General features: G+C 41.5%; 1 protein-coding gene across 7 annotated transcripts in view; it reads left to right on the top strand.

Moving 5' to 3' along the window:
• The window catches only part of ephb2b (eph receptor B2b), a 174,452-nt gene that overhangs the window by 134,843 nt on the left and 25,553 nt on the right, over positions 1-14,056 (top strand). The gene's annotated exons all lie outside the window — the stretch shown is intronic.

Below are 14,056 nucleotides of genomic sequence, written 5' to 3' on the forward strand. Positions count from 1 at the left end.
GAGCGTTTGTGAACAGCAATTTACAGATCTTTCCACAGATTCTAAATTGGATTTAGTTCTGTACCATTTCATTGTAGATTTTGCTGCCATATGAATTTCATTCCACTTCACAATAGTGTGCCACTTGGTGGTTGATTCTTCACAAAAATATCTATGTTTATTTTTGAAAGCCTGCAATGTGGTAACAGGTAAAAAAGTTCAAGAGGGTCGAATACTTTTGCAAGCTACTGTATATTGTTAAAAAGAAGAAGTTGTAAATAAATTCAATGACAGCGACCCCCACCCAATGTGAATCTCTTTGCGGAGATCAAAGGCTTTTACCTGAGCAGTAACGTGACAAAGCTAATGGTAATGTGAACACTAGTGCAGTGACCCACTTTCTCTAACTTCAACGATCAGCAAGCTATTATCTCTTAACAAAAGCACGAGCACTGCAACTGCCGTCATAAATAGCAGCACAGCTCACAGACGTTGTGCCGGCCATCAAAGGCAATGCATGTGCAGTGAAAATAAGTGATAATGTGCTCATTTCACAACCAATTTTCATGAAACTTCCTTTTTTTTTTTTTTTTTTACCAACGCCAACGTGTGTGCTATCAATACAAAAAATCCATTCTTGATTTTTTTTCTTTTTTTTGACATCCACCAACATGGAACGCGGCAACACTTTGCCCATAGAAGCTTTAACGTCCAGGCGTGTCATTTCTACCTATTTTGCATCCCTACGGTTCCCAGAATTCATTTAATTAATGACATTATAAGGACGTTAATCCTTCCCATATGTGTTTATGTTACTGATGGCTGAATGTGTGTCATGTTTGAGATATTTATGTATGATTTATGTTGCACTATGTTAATATTTTTTATTTTTTTAAACAAACCGTGACTTTAGGTCATGTGTAAACAACTTGCATTGCTTGTTAATATTAAGAATATTTATATTTTGAATGACTGGTCTCCAGAATGAACAAATTTAATTTAACATGTTTCAAGCATAAAAGTTTGGGTAGAGTTGTATGTCATTTATATAAAGAATGAGTATAACTTGTGTACATCTAAACTCGGCGCACACGAGACGGCATTGCGCCACCGGCTCCAGGTACGGATTTCTCCCGAGAGCAGATGGCATTCCTGCTTAAAGTTTCGTTGATCACATGTTTGAGCATTGACATTTTGACTTCACTGCATTTATCTAAATTAATTGAACCTACCTTGACGTGCTTCACTTTAGGTAGGTAAAAGAAGAACTTTATCCGACGTACAAAAATCATTCCTGTTAATATCTAAGGCTGTGTAACATTAATTTCGTGATCACCACCATTGTGGTTAATTTGGTTGGTGTCTGCTGCTGGAGATGTGTGAGCAGCAGAGTCAGCTGCAGGTGTCTTTCTTGTTGTCAGTACTCCACGGAGGTAAATTGGCATTGTTCATTATTCAGCTTTTTGCCCCGCGGTTCCAGCATTTAGTCAGTGAACAATTTCTTGTCATTTTATTTTGCAGCAACCAAGATGCTTGAGGGAAATGGATTGCAGTAAAACAATGAAAATACAGTAAAAGTAATAGTTGCCAGAAACCAAAATAGCAAAGTAAAGTAGAGAAACATGAAGTATTTGTACTCCTTTCCAAGGTTGCTGGTAAGTGAGCAGCATTAGGCTTCCTCTTGAATACACTCACCACTCCACAAGCACAAATGTGGAGTGCACACACAAAGAGTGTATGCTGATGTATGCAGATGAGTGGCTGTGAGTGTGCCGTCAATGACGGGACAGACCGAATGAGACTGGTCCTTACACTTCAACCTCATGGCCAGGAATTGCAAATTGTGGCTCTGCACGGCGGGCTCGCCGCTGTAGCCCATTACACACACACACGCACACGCAAACCATTCAGCGCTGATTGCAGCTCACCCAGCCACTCAGCGTTATTTTAAACAATACAAAACACTACTTTTGCCTCAGTGATTATGGGCAAGAGTTCCGGTAAGGGGGGAAAAAGTGCTTCCTCTGGGTAAGATTTACCTTTTAGGCTGGATTTACACTGCATGCTTCAAGTGACACAATTATTATTTTTTTTTTTTTTGCCCTCGAGTATCTTAATTCGGACATGTGCCATGGCAGCATAAATTACAATGAATGCAATTGGATACCTCAGAATGGAATCAGGCTCCTTCCAAATGTGGATAAAAACCTGATGCGTATCGGATACCTGTCGATGGCAGTGCAGGGTTAATGTGCAGATGGGATATGTATATTTCGTAATCCTCCGCATATGCACAGTTTTTTTTGTTGTTTGCTGAAAAATTCACCTTTTCGCAGCTTTTGTGATTTCACCAAAGCACTGTCTAAATAGCAAAGTAGCACAGTAATTGGTATCAAGGGAGGTAGTACGTTGAAGTGACTCATATTCACTAATAACGTACTGCATGTCGAGTAGTACCTAAGTTTAGCCTGGGTTGTGAATGAGTGTCCTCTCCACACAGATTTCCAGTACATTTTTTTCTAAAACAACTTCTCATTCATTTTTTTTATTTTTGTAAAATGCATTGAAATTATATCAAATGTTTTGGGATCATAGTGCATGGTATATTTCTTGTATAAACTCTTAATATGGGCATTTCTGAACAATTTCAGGTTGTGTGCCAATTACTCATTTTTTTCGCTGTTTGCTGCTGGGCTTGGTCCCCACCCCTATGAAGAGCAGCCAGTGGAATAATGTGAAGTTTATCCATGTTTAATGGACCATAATGTTTCAATAATGCTAAGAATCAGCTTTGGCCAAATAAACGCTAATTCACCCAAAATATTTCTCTCATTTATTTGTATGACAGTTTACTCCTGTATTGTCCCTGCCTGAAATTGACACTTTGCAATGCAATTTGGATGTCTGCTCGTGTGAGTTGTTTCATTGATTCCATAAGTGTAAACACTGACTGATTTGAGATATGTGTGGGTTGAAATATACATGGAAAACTACAGGCACAAAAACCGGATACAGGGTTAAGTTAGAAGTGAGCACTTGGACTTGCAGTGGTCACCGATGGTATCCACTTGTCTTACTTTGTTGCAGGCAGCTTGGGATCAACTCCTGTCAGTCTCTCTATTTGCCCTGTGAATGACTGGCAACCAGTTCAGGGTGTAGTTAGCCTTTTCGGCCAAAGTCTGCTGGAATAAATTCCAGCTTCCCGCAACCCTGAGCAGGATAAGCAGTTTCAAAAATGAATGGAGTGTAAATCCAGTCCTTATCTCAAGGGTTCTATCAAGAGACACCTCCAAATCTCTCCCGATCTCCTCTGCAAACATTTGAGCTTTGCATGTATTAGCCCTTGTGCTTGAAGTCTTCTCCTCCTCTCGGGATTTCAGTGAGGCCAAAGCATTGATTTGCTCTTTAATTGTCTCAATCAAGTGCATCATTTGGCATCACAAGCCTTACTCCTGAGCCAACAGGGCTTTTTCTTTTCTTATTTAGTCTCCCGACAGCATTATGTGCCTGTGATGTCTCATCATTCAACCCCCACCACTCAACCACCCTGCATATTGTTGTATGACTGCGGCACCTAAAGCTACTCAGCTTTTATTGCATTTGTCTAACCGCGCACTCACTCTCATTACTGTGCGCCGGAATCCCTTTAAACGTTCCCCTCAAATTGAGCCATTGTAGCAAAACATCAGTGTTTACGGAAATATGTTTGCCTTGCAGCTCCATAAAGTAGCCATTACAATGCCGATAGTCCAAGATGGAGGCCTTTTACTCAAACGGCAGCCTCTTGTTATTGTCTGTTTGGATTTAAGTCACTGGTGTGGTGGCTTAATGAGGGCCTGTGAGTGCAGTTAAGCGTTGTAATAAGGCCCCCACCCCGTCTCTCTCTTCCCCTCGCCGGACCACAATAAGTCTGCTACCCCGGCCCTCGGCTTCCCCGCTTCCCCCTGCCGAGGAGTCCTTGCGGAAATTGGGGGACTCTGCGCCCTCTCCGCTCAAGTGCCCGTCACTTTTGATTATGCGGCGGGAGCAGCCGTCGCGGGGAGCTGTGAAAAGAAAATCCCGCCACACCCAACCACCACCAAACCACGCAGCCCCCACCCACCACCAGACACCCCCCCTCGGTGACACTGCAGAACCAGGCTCACTCGCAGGACTGCAGCGCTCCACTACAGAGATGGGGGTCACACGGACCAGGAGCCTATAATTGCATCTGGTTTGTGAGGCTTGGAGGTTACATAAACATCATGTCAGCCCTAATTACCGCAGGCACTTCTGGGCCCAGCCGTTCACACTGGCAGCAAGCGGCAGCACAGGCTGCAGGAAAGCAGTCCAGTCAACCCCACCATATATCACGGTTCATTATTCGCGCACCCCGTTATATTTTTTTTGTAGAACACTCTATTTGTCTAGTCAACAAGGACATTCTTATAATGCATCTGAAATTATAGCAACCTGTTCATGTGTTTTTAGTAGTGCCCAAGCAATATGGATTCTTGGTGACCAATATTACACAAAATAAAATTCCCTGTGTGGAGTTTGCATGTTCTCCCCTTGCCTGCGTGGGTTTCCTCCGGGTACTCCGGTTTCCTCCCACATTCCAAAAACATGCATGGTAAGTTGATTGGACTGTCTAAATTGCCCCTAGGTGTGATTGTGAGTGCGGATGTTTGTCTCTGTGTGCCCTGCGATTGGCTGGCAACCAATTCAGGATGTCCCCCGCCTACTGCCCAAAGACAGCTGGGTTAGGCTCCAGCACGCCCCGCGACCCTTGTGAGGATAAGCGGTATGGATAATGAATGAATGAATATATATATATATATATATATATATATATAATATATTATCTGATAATTTAATTAAAAAAAAATATATATATATATAAATAAAAAAACAACCTCCCAAAAAACAAAACAACAAAACGTGTCGCGACTGCAGATACCGCATGTAACGTTAAAGATTGTTTGAGATTGTAATACCCTGACATGTGGCAGGCTCCTGAGTCACTTAACCACGCCCCTTAGATGCACCCAAAAAAACGAATGCACTAGTTTGTGTATGTGACTTTCGCCTTAATTACACTTCAAAAACGCAGTTTATTTCTCTTTTATTATGTTGATGTATTTATTATTTACAATGCAGTACTATTTTCCCTTTGCCACAATGGGGACAATGGGATTTGATTGTAAAATTTTAACATTTTTTTGGTTTATACTTTCTCAGTATATTGCAGATTTCACTTAAGGTATAGCAGGTGGGTCTGGAACGTATCTCCCCCAGTGTTTGAAGCACAGCACCACTGGCTGTGGTTGCATCACAGCAACAAATAGGCAAATGAAAAGTAGGTAGCCAGAGGTGTGCCGGCATCCGCCATCACTGCTGAGGAGGACAGTGCAAGCGGTCCACCGTGTCATGCATCTCAAAAACACTGTTAGCCATGGGTTCCATCAAATTTATCTTGAAACGTGCAGAACTCAACTACACATATGAACGTCAAAGTGTGGATTATGTTTTTTATGAATCCGTTGCTCATTCTGCAGTGCAGGCTCCAAGCATATTAGTAGCCATGAGTCACCCCTTTGCTTTCCTCGCTTTGTACGATCAAGCGATGGACTTTGCATGCTATTAAATGAAAGGTGAGGATGTGGTGCCAGAGGGTGAAAACATAGCCAGGCTTACTCAGTGTTACAAAAGCCACTTTCATATTGGACATGATAGCCCTATTTTACATTAATTCACAGCACACAACCACACAAAAGTGTCACAAAAAATTGATACACAAGTTAATTATGTACCTTCTGCAATCAAGTGGAAGAGTATTTTAATCTCCTGTTTGGCATTGATACTTGAACAAAGATGCATTATTCATAGTAAATAAATAGTTTTCGGACTAGCTGAGTGAATATGGATTTGGAAACACACCCAATGATCACCCATGACACATTACAGTAATCTGCCATGGCACACTCGACAGGAATTACTGGTTTAAGGCAGTGTTTCCCAACCTTTATTGAGCTTTGTGGCAGGCCGTGACATGCTCTAGCTACCTAAGACCCTAATGACGAAATCAGTTTTGGGATCTGTGGCGTAATAATACTGTACTAAAACTACTCGTATTCTGGAGTACCTTCTGTGTGATCAGTTTTGCAGGGCTGCTATCTGAATAGTAGAACAGTATATAATGTAAGAATCCTGCTCTCTCACAAAAACTAAGAACTTAGAACATAAACATAATTGGTAGCAAAAGATTCCACGCTGGTTTAAGGAATTAAGGTGGTGGAGTCGACTGCATACTGATTGACTTGAGTGGTTCCTAAACTGGGCAATTGCGCAAGACAATCACATTAGTCACTGGGCACTGAGGGTTTAATCAGAGGCAGGTTATGCATATGGTCCAGGGGAAGATGTATGGCTTAATTACAGCGCCAATGGCCGAGTTGTGCTGAAGAAGAACTACCATGGGGACTGCTGGTGTGAAAAGTACTGACGCACAGCCAGATGGGACTGCCAGGACTAGTCAATACACTCTGCCAATGAACTTGGACTTAAAAGAGATACAATTATGTATATTATGTATTTTTTTCCCCCCAAAATTATAATTGTTCCCTAGTATCTCAATAAAAGGCTTCTGATGTTTTTCCATGAAAATACACAGATGACAAGGAATTATAGCATAATTAAGATCCAATTGGCACTTTCTGGTTGAAATCACTCAGTTTTGGGATGGCAGTTTTATCTCATGCAAACGCAGAGTGTGACTTTTGGGGGAGAACAAAGACATGAAACAAAGCAAGCGGCTACTCTGTGTTGCTAACTTAACAGCTTTGTGGTTATATATTTTGGGAGACCTCTGGAGCAGATGTTTACCCCTCAGTGTCCAGACTGCAATTGAATAGCCCTTGCATGAATTCACCACTGACTAGTGGGGACCCAGCCTCTATCCCCCAAAAGCAGGGGCCCACTGTCTTCATAAACAAGCATTTCATTTTTTCATAGTGATAGGAAAATGAAGCTTCAAACTTGCTTCATGAACCAGTAGTTGATTTTTTTTACCCCTCCGGAAAGCATCGTTGCTTTAAATAAAAGACTTTAAGAAATTTCGAGTCAGTGCTTTCAGCCCAATGTTGAACAGTGTGTGCCATTTAGAGGAGTCAAAAAATATAACAACTGGTTCATGAAGCAAATTTCAAGCTTAATTTTCCCATTACTAATTTTTCACACTATGTTCACTTTAAACGCAACAGTGTAGTGCAAATGAAAAAACTACCGTACAGTTGTGTAAACGCCCTCAAATGCTGGTTAGAACATGCCGAGCTTATGTGCACAAGAGTCAGTGACACGGACAAGGAGGCTGAGGGCCACACGTGGTGCCAAGGTGATGTTGACTGGAGGAGGACGCATATGGTCGCTGCCAGCGGGGTCAGACGGGAGGGCTCAGCATCACACCTCCTTGGAGGCCATTCTCATCGTGACGCGCCCAACGATCTGTGCACTGAGGCATGGACCACCTCCGCAACAGAAAAATACATTTAAATGTACTGTAACTAGGCGCGCCCTTGTAACTAGCACATTTGCCTCCTACAAAATGGATGGATGGGGGTTCATCCTTCATCAAGGTGACATAAATAATCCATGCATTCTGCTATATGAATTTAATGATGTCTTCCCAGAGGAAAATCATCTCATGGATCGCCAAATGAGCTAACTAATTGATCTTGTTTATGAATCATTCACAAGTCACACGGGCTTTCTTTTCCCCATCCATCAGCATATGTCTTGACATGCAGGAAAGAGAGTGCGCTCATTGCCTGTGTATAAATCTGGGTTAAAAGGCCGTGCACTCTTGGCCCAGTGGACTGAAAAAAAGGGAACATAATGTAATTATACAAATAAATGTTGAGTGCACGAGCGGTATGCTTTCAATGACGGTGTAATCGATCAGACTTTAATGCAGCCATTTATTCGCTTCAGCCACGAGCGAGCATACTGATAATTAAAAACAAAAAGAGCCAATGGATTGAATTACAAAAAAAAAAAAAAAAAAAAAAAAAGGCTACGGTCCAACCCTTCTTCCAGAATTGCAACAGTGCGATTTTTGCTGACGCTCCACTTTGAAAATGTGCTCGGCTCGTGGTTGATATTTTGGTTCACGAGGGGGCGAGGATGTGCAATAGGGAGCCGTTAATAATGCAGCATTTTCTATTTTAGACGATGCCTTTAGAAGAGATGTTTCGAGTCGTGCGTTTCTCAGGTGATGACAACCTGCTGCCGTTTTAACTATTTTACAACAGCAAATATTTTGAGGAGGATTGACAGACACACTGATATGACTTTCCGGATTCTTTCCTCCGTCAGCAATATACAACATGTTAAAACCGACGTAACATGCCAGCAGATATTATTCTCTCCACATTATAAAGTCATCAGAGTTTAGCTGCATTAATGCACTGATAATTAATACAAACAAGATGTTGCAGGATTGGTACCGAGCACTGCCGAAAAGAACAAGTATAATTGGGGCCCCAAAATATATACTAACATACTTCCATAACATACTTCCATCACACCAACTACTACTTTCCTATTAGCCAGTGCTTTGGCACCATCTTGCATTTTAGGGTATTACAGGAGGAGTACAAAAACTACAACTAATTGAGCTTTTCAGAAAATTGCGGAGAATAGGTTCCACGGGTGGAAAACAAATACTAGTAGATGAATTGATGAACTCAAAACGCTGGGGTTCACTGTAATAATTAAATTGATATGATATAACTGTGACCGGGCAAAATCGCTATTAGTGTGTCTGACACATGAACTCCACTTTTCATTTGCATGGAATAGTAAAGTCGCATACAGTCATGATAGGAAGCCGTTAGATACAGTGCCTATCGGTATTTCATTAAAGATTGCGTACACATAAACATTCTAAAATGATTATAAAATACGTTTGCATGCGTGCGACCAAATGTTTTGTTTTTGGGAAAGGAGGAAAAACAACCAATCCACACGGTATCTTTCTAATGAGTGATGACATGCTTCCTGTGGGTCTAGGAGGATTTTCTCGCGGCAGACGGCAGCGTTGCCTCAAAGCGTGTCTCTCAACTGTTGACTTTCCTTCCGCAGCCGTGTGATCCAAAACCAGCATTCCGCAATAGCTTGGACAGACAGCGCCGATATTTAAAGCATTGCACCCAATTCAACTCAGAGGTTAAGGGGCATAGCAAATCTGTAAATATTTGCCAAATACTGTTTTTTTTATGAAATAATACTGTCATCTTGGATGGTTTCTAAATGACTTGTTTTGTCCAGCTTCTTATCCTATGAAGAAACATGCTTTTGGCAGCTTGCAAGTTGTGTGCTTTGAGTATGGCTTCAACCCGTACCGTACACACAGGACAGTGATCTGGGAAAATGCAGACATACATGACCAGTGTCAAAGGAGCTTGTGTGAGACAAGAATACAAGCCTTAATGGGGACATTTAAGGGAAAATATTATGTAAAATTCACTTTTTTCCCCACCCTTCAAGTTTGAAATCATACAAGCAAGTACATTTTTTATCTGCTTATGTTTGGTGACATGTGTCCATGTGCCGCGTATAAACTGGTGCCACCACAAATTAAAATGGACTCCGCAATGGCCTAGTAGTATGTCGGCTTACTTGTGTGAGACCTAAAAATGGGCTTACTCGTATTTCAGCAAGATAATAAATAGGGCGACGTGTTCTACACTTCTTAATTGTTGGACTTTAAAAAGAAAATACTAGTCTTTTTACCCTGAATTGCCAGTCGTCCGTCTTCGGATGCCATATCAGAGCCGTAATAGAGGAGGTACACTGCCTGCATGAAAGCTTGTTCTACAATGATAAAAATGTGTAATCTAACACTACTTGTGTTGCAAGCAATTATTGCTGTCACAGAAGTACATTGTTCCTCCACACAGGAGCTGCTGTCAGCCACATCTCTCACCCAGACATTTACATGTCTACCACAAAGATGTGCAGGATTTTCTGTATATTTTATTTTTCTGTGTTCAAATACATCTACAATGCGTTTAAAATGTGTTATTAATCCATTTACCGTAAAATCCCATGAATAGCACGCACCCGTGTATAATACACCCCCCCAAAATCACCCTTAAAAACATGTTTGTGTACTTGTGTATAATACGGCCCCCCGATATTATTATCAGAGTGAATAATATGAATGAATAAAGATTATAAACATACCAATGAAGTGTCAATGCTTTTAAACCCATTAATATTATGCTATTTTCCTATACCTATGATCAAGGTCTTTAAAAGCATTTTTATAATGTTTTCAAAAATCTTGTTCTTCCACTGTATACGCTTTAAGTAATTTTAGTAAGCAATTTGTATTACATTACATTGCTTTGCATTGTGTATGATATGCACTACAAATCAGTTATTGTATTCTATTTTTAAATTTTTTTACAACCACTAGGTTCTGCCTAGGTACCGGTAAACGTCTAAACAATGTGATAACACATTTTGTCACCTATTGGTGGTGGGTCTTGAAGTTATACCCCTCAATTAACGTGAGATCACTGTATTTTTACATCAGTAATTGTGAGAATGTGTGCACAGTGATGTGGTCTGTGTGAACTTCCACAGACAAGTAAATGCAAAATCTAGCAACGTTTTTGCAGACTTTCTGTGGTCTGAGACCATAAGCTTCTTTTTAGGCGCAATGTGCAAACTCGGCAATATCAGCACTGCCCTAACTGGATTGCCGATGTATCTCCTCGGTCTGCCGAACATATGCAAGCCCACCAATACACTTCCAAGGACCATAAAATGCTCATTTAAGAATGGGCTTATAATTTTAAGTGGATGGTGGTAGTCCATCTTTTCCCCTTCAGATGGTTTAAAGCTCGATCAACTCGAAGCTTACTTTGGAAAATTGCTGTAGATGTAAAAGCCACAATCCTTTGCAGCTGTGGAAACGGAGAGAGCTGCCAGAGCGCTACATGTACATGCAAATACGGACTTTTCTACTAGGGAGCTCCTGATGCAGCGCTCATAAACGAATGGCAGCCCAAGAGACAGGCAGCAGCAGAGCCCCGAGGAACAGCTGTTTTGGGACCTTTTGGACCTCATTGCACTTTGGGGGAAACATGCTTTTACTGTGTAAAGGAAAAGGGATTTATGGGCTCTGTCCTGTTCTCCCTACCTCCCCACAGTCCCAAACTAAATCACAGCATAGAAGGGTTCTGCACAACTTGTAATAAAATAGGAGCCACATGTTTGCAGACATGTTGGGATGTGAGAAGAAAGCTGATTAAAGGCCCCTGACACAGCCGTTCCCAACCTTTTTTGTACCACAAACCAGTTCTGCATAAAGAAAAAACAAATGATTGAAAATCTGACTCAACATTACGCTGAATGTAGTTTGCTGTAATTAGTGGGAATCTTGCGCTTGTTCTTCAACAGGCTGACACTTGACTCCTGAAGTGTGTTACTCATGTACAGGCTACTCTGTAAATTTGCTAATTTTGAAAATCTGGTTTCGGAATTGGAACGCAGGTATTCTTTGATATGAGCCTTGTGCCACATATTACGCAGACAAAACGGAGTGGTGAGTGACACTCTCCTGTAGCGATAAACACATATTTAGTATGTAACTATACTAAATGCAGCTTTCGTTTTCTTGGACGTTGTAGGTTCTTCTTGTGTCTCATCATTTGATATTTTCTCCTCTAGCTCCCTCAACTTTATTTTGTACTCATTGCTTGCTTTTTCATTCCTTTTTAAAGTAGCGTGTTGTCCCAGTCCAATCATTTGACCACAGATCGGGGCTGATCAGGAAATTTTCATCTGATTGGTGTTGGCTGAAAAAGGAAAGGAGCTGTTTTTTTCTTGCAATCTTCTGTGCATCTACTCTGCTCTGTAGTGGGCGGCTCGAAATGGCTACAAGCTTTTGTTCTCGTCCGCAGTTCGTTAAGCAAAAATAGGCAATGGATTGATATGGAAACATTTTTTTTACACTGCAAAAAGTCAAGGGAAACCCGCATGAGGGAACCGTATTATGTTTTCTCATTTTCTCCTGGAATCAAATCTATTCATAAGTGAACAAATTGTTCAGCGTGTTAGTGTTTCTCTAACGCTCACAGGCCCTAATGTCTGACTCTGGCGAAGGAAGTGGCAAACCTGCGGTCCTATTCATGAACATCATTTATCATCCCAAATCAGCCATCTAATTTAATTAGTTGAACTTACAATCCCTGTCCTTTCCATTATCACCACTTGATTAATTTGGGGGGAATATGAATAGAGTGCTTGTATTCAGCCAGCTCGCCCTTCCTTTTAAGAATGTGACTGTCCTTGATGAGCCAGCCTTCATTTTAAAAATTGTCTGAAAACCTTTTTGCGTCTTTCTTTTCAGTTCTTAATCGAATGGGATTGGTTGCTTTCTATGTCATTTTTGTAGCAACAACAGAGAGGGGAAATGATGAATAAAGGTGAGAATTTGGTTGAGGAGCGGGTAGGTTTATTTGCGATCAAATTTCGTTCCTCCGGCTGACTCAAATTGTGTCAGAACATGTGTCAGAATGTCAGAACATGCTGTAGTCACTCGTAAATCTAATCTATTTAGGTACTAACCTAAACTAAACAGTATTATTTAGTATATATTATTTTAACTCATTGTTGTTGTTTTTAGCTGCTGCATTGTAACATCTTGCACAGGGACGACGGTCGAAAACTAGCTTTATAGCTAAAACTGGCGTATTTACAGAAATGTTGATTAATGTCCACTGTCCATGTTTAAAAATAAACAAAAACAAAACAATTAAAAGCATCATAAGATGAAATGTTTAAATGAAAAATACTTCTAGGCCATTAAAATAAAATTTACCTTGCAAAACGCTTGATCCTTGTCTAATAGATAAAAGGCCTTTGCCACTATCTTGTGGCAATTACAAACCTTCTTGGATGGGCGACAATTACTCCGAGATTTTTGCTCTTCACAGTAGATTTGAGTCCATAACACTGGTGAATGGCTGGGGTTCAATATATCTCTATTGTGGCCACAATTAAAAAAAAATGTTTCCTTCATGTCATGTCTGGGGTTCCCGAGCTCCCTAGTTCATTGCGCAGCATTTGTAACATTGAATCTCTATTATGTCAGGATTGTTTTAAACCAAGGATCCCCGTATTGAGACAGATATCAACTCTCCCCCACGCTCGCAGACTGCCTCTTTACGATGATGTGAGTGTCTCGGCGTCTCGGATCCTGACACAGAGACTTGTCGCCGCGCTGTGTTCCCCGAGTGTCCCACTGGCATGCGTCCATGCCATGTATGGCAACACATGAGCCGCCTTTGTTTCTTTGGCCTCGTATCGGGTTGCCGTGCGTGCGTTTAATGGAAATGCAGCCATGTGCTAGTCTTGAGGTTGTGTGCATCCGTAACGGGATACTCGTGAGTTCCCCTTAGAGTGACTGATTGGTTTATTAGACAGGTGACTGCAAATAAGCGGCCGAGGACTGAGCTCGTCTCTATGGTTTAGTCCCCACTAATTTGGGGATTTTGGGGAAGATCGTCAAATTAGATTGTTGAAGTTGTTGTTCGCAAGGTGAAGATTTGTTAATGCTTTAGTTAATAAGAGACAACACAAACATTTTGAGAGTATGGGTCGCCATCATTCTGCAAGATGATATACAGAACTACTTGAGTCTTTTTATCAGCGGCCCTCAGCCACTTTGCTTCGGGGCCGCCTTCCTTATAAACAAAGGCGGCAAAGTGCAAGGCCCATGAAACCCAACATATGCAGCTGCACAGTCCCATTATTATAGCCTATAGAATTGTGCGGTTGCTGTCGCTTTCTACTCAGTAGAACACATGTCCCAGGGACTCCGGAGGGGAGACACCATGTGGGATTGTGTGTGCATTCGGGGAGGGGGTGTGGGTGAACATGCCGGACGACTTGTATCCATAAATCTTTCCCGGCACCCCTCCTGTTGTTGTGTCTTACACGTGCTTTTTAACTTGTGCCTGCCTTGGCTTGACGCTGACCTGTGGCGCCCTGAACTAATCGTAATGGTCGTCGAAGGCGTTGACGT

Source organism: Filicampus tigris, chromosome 9 (genome assembly GCF_054856515.1).
Source record: "Filicampus tigris isolate MCC_2025a chromosome 9, RoL_Ftig_1.0, whole genome shotgun sequence".
Taxonomy (NCBI): domain Eukaryota; kingdom Metazoa; phylum Chordata; class Actinopteri; order Syngnathiformes; family Syngnathidae; genus Filicampus; species Filicampus tigris.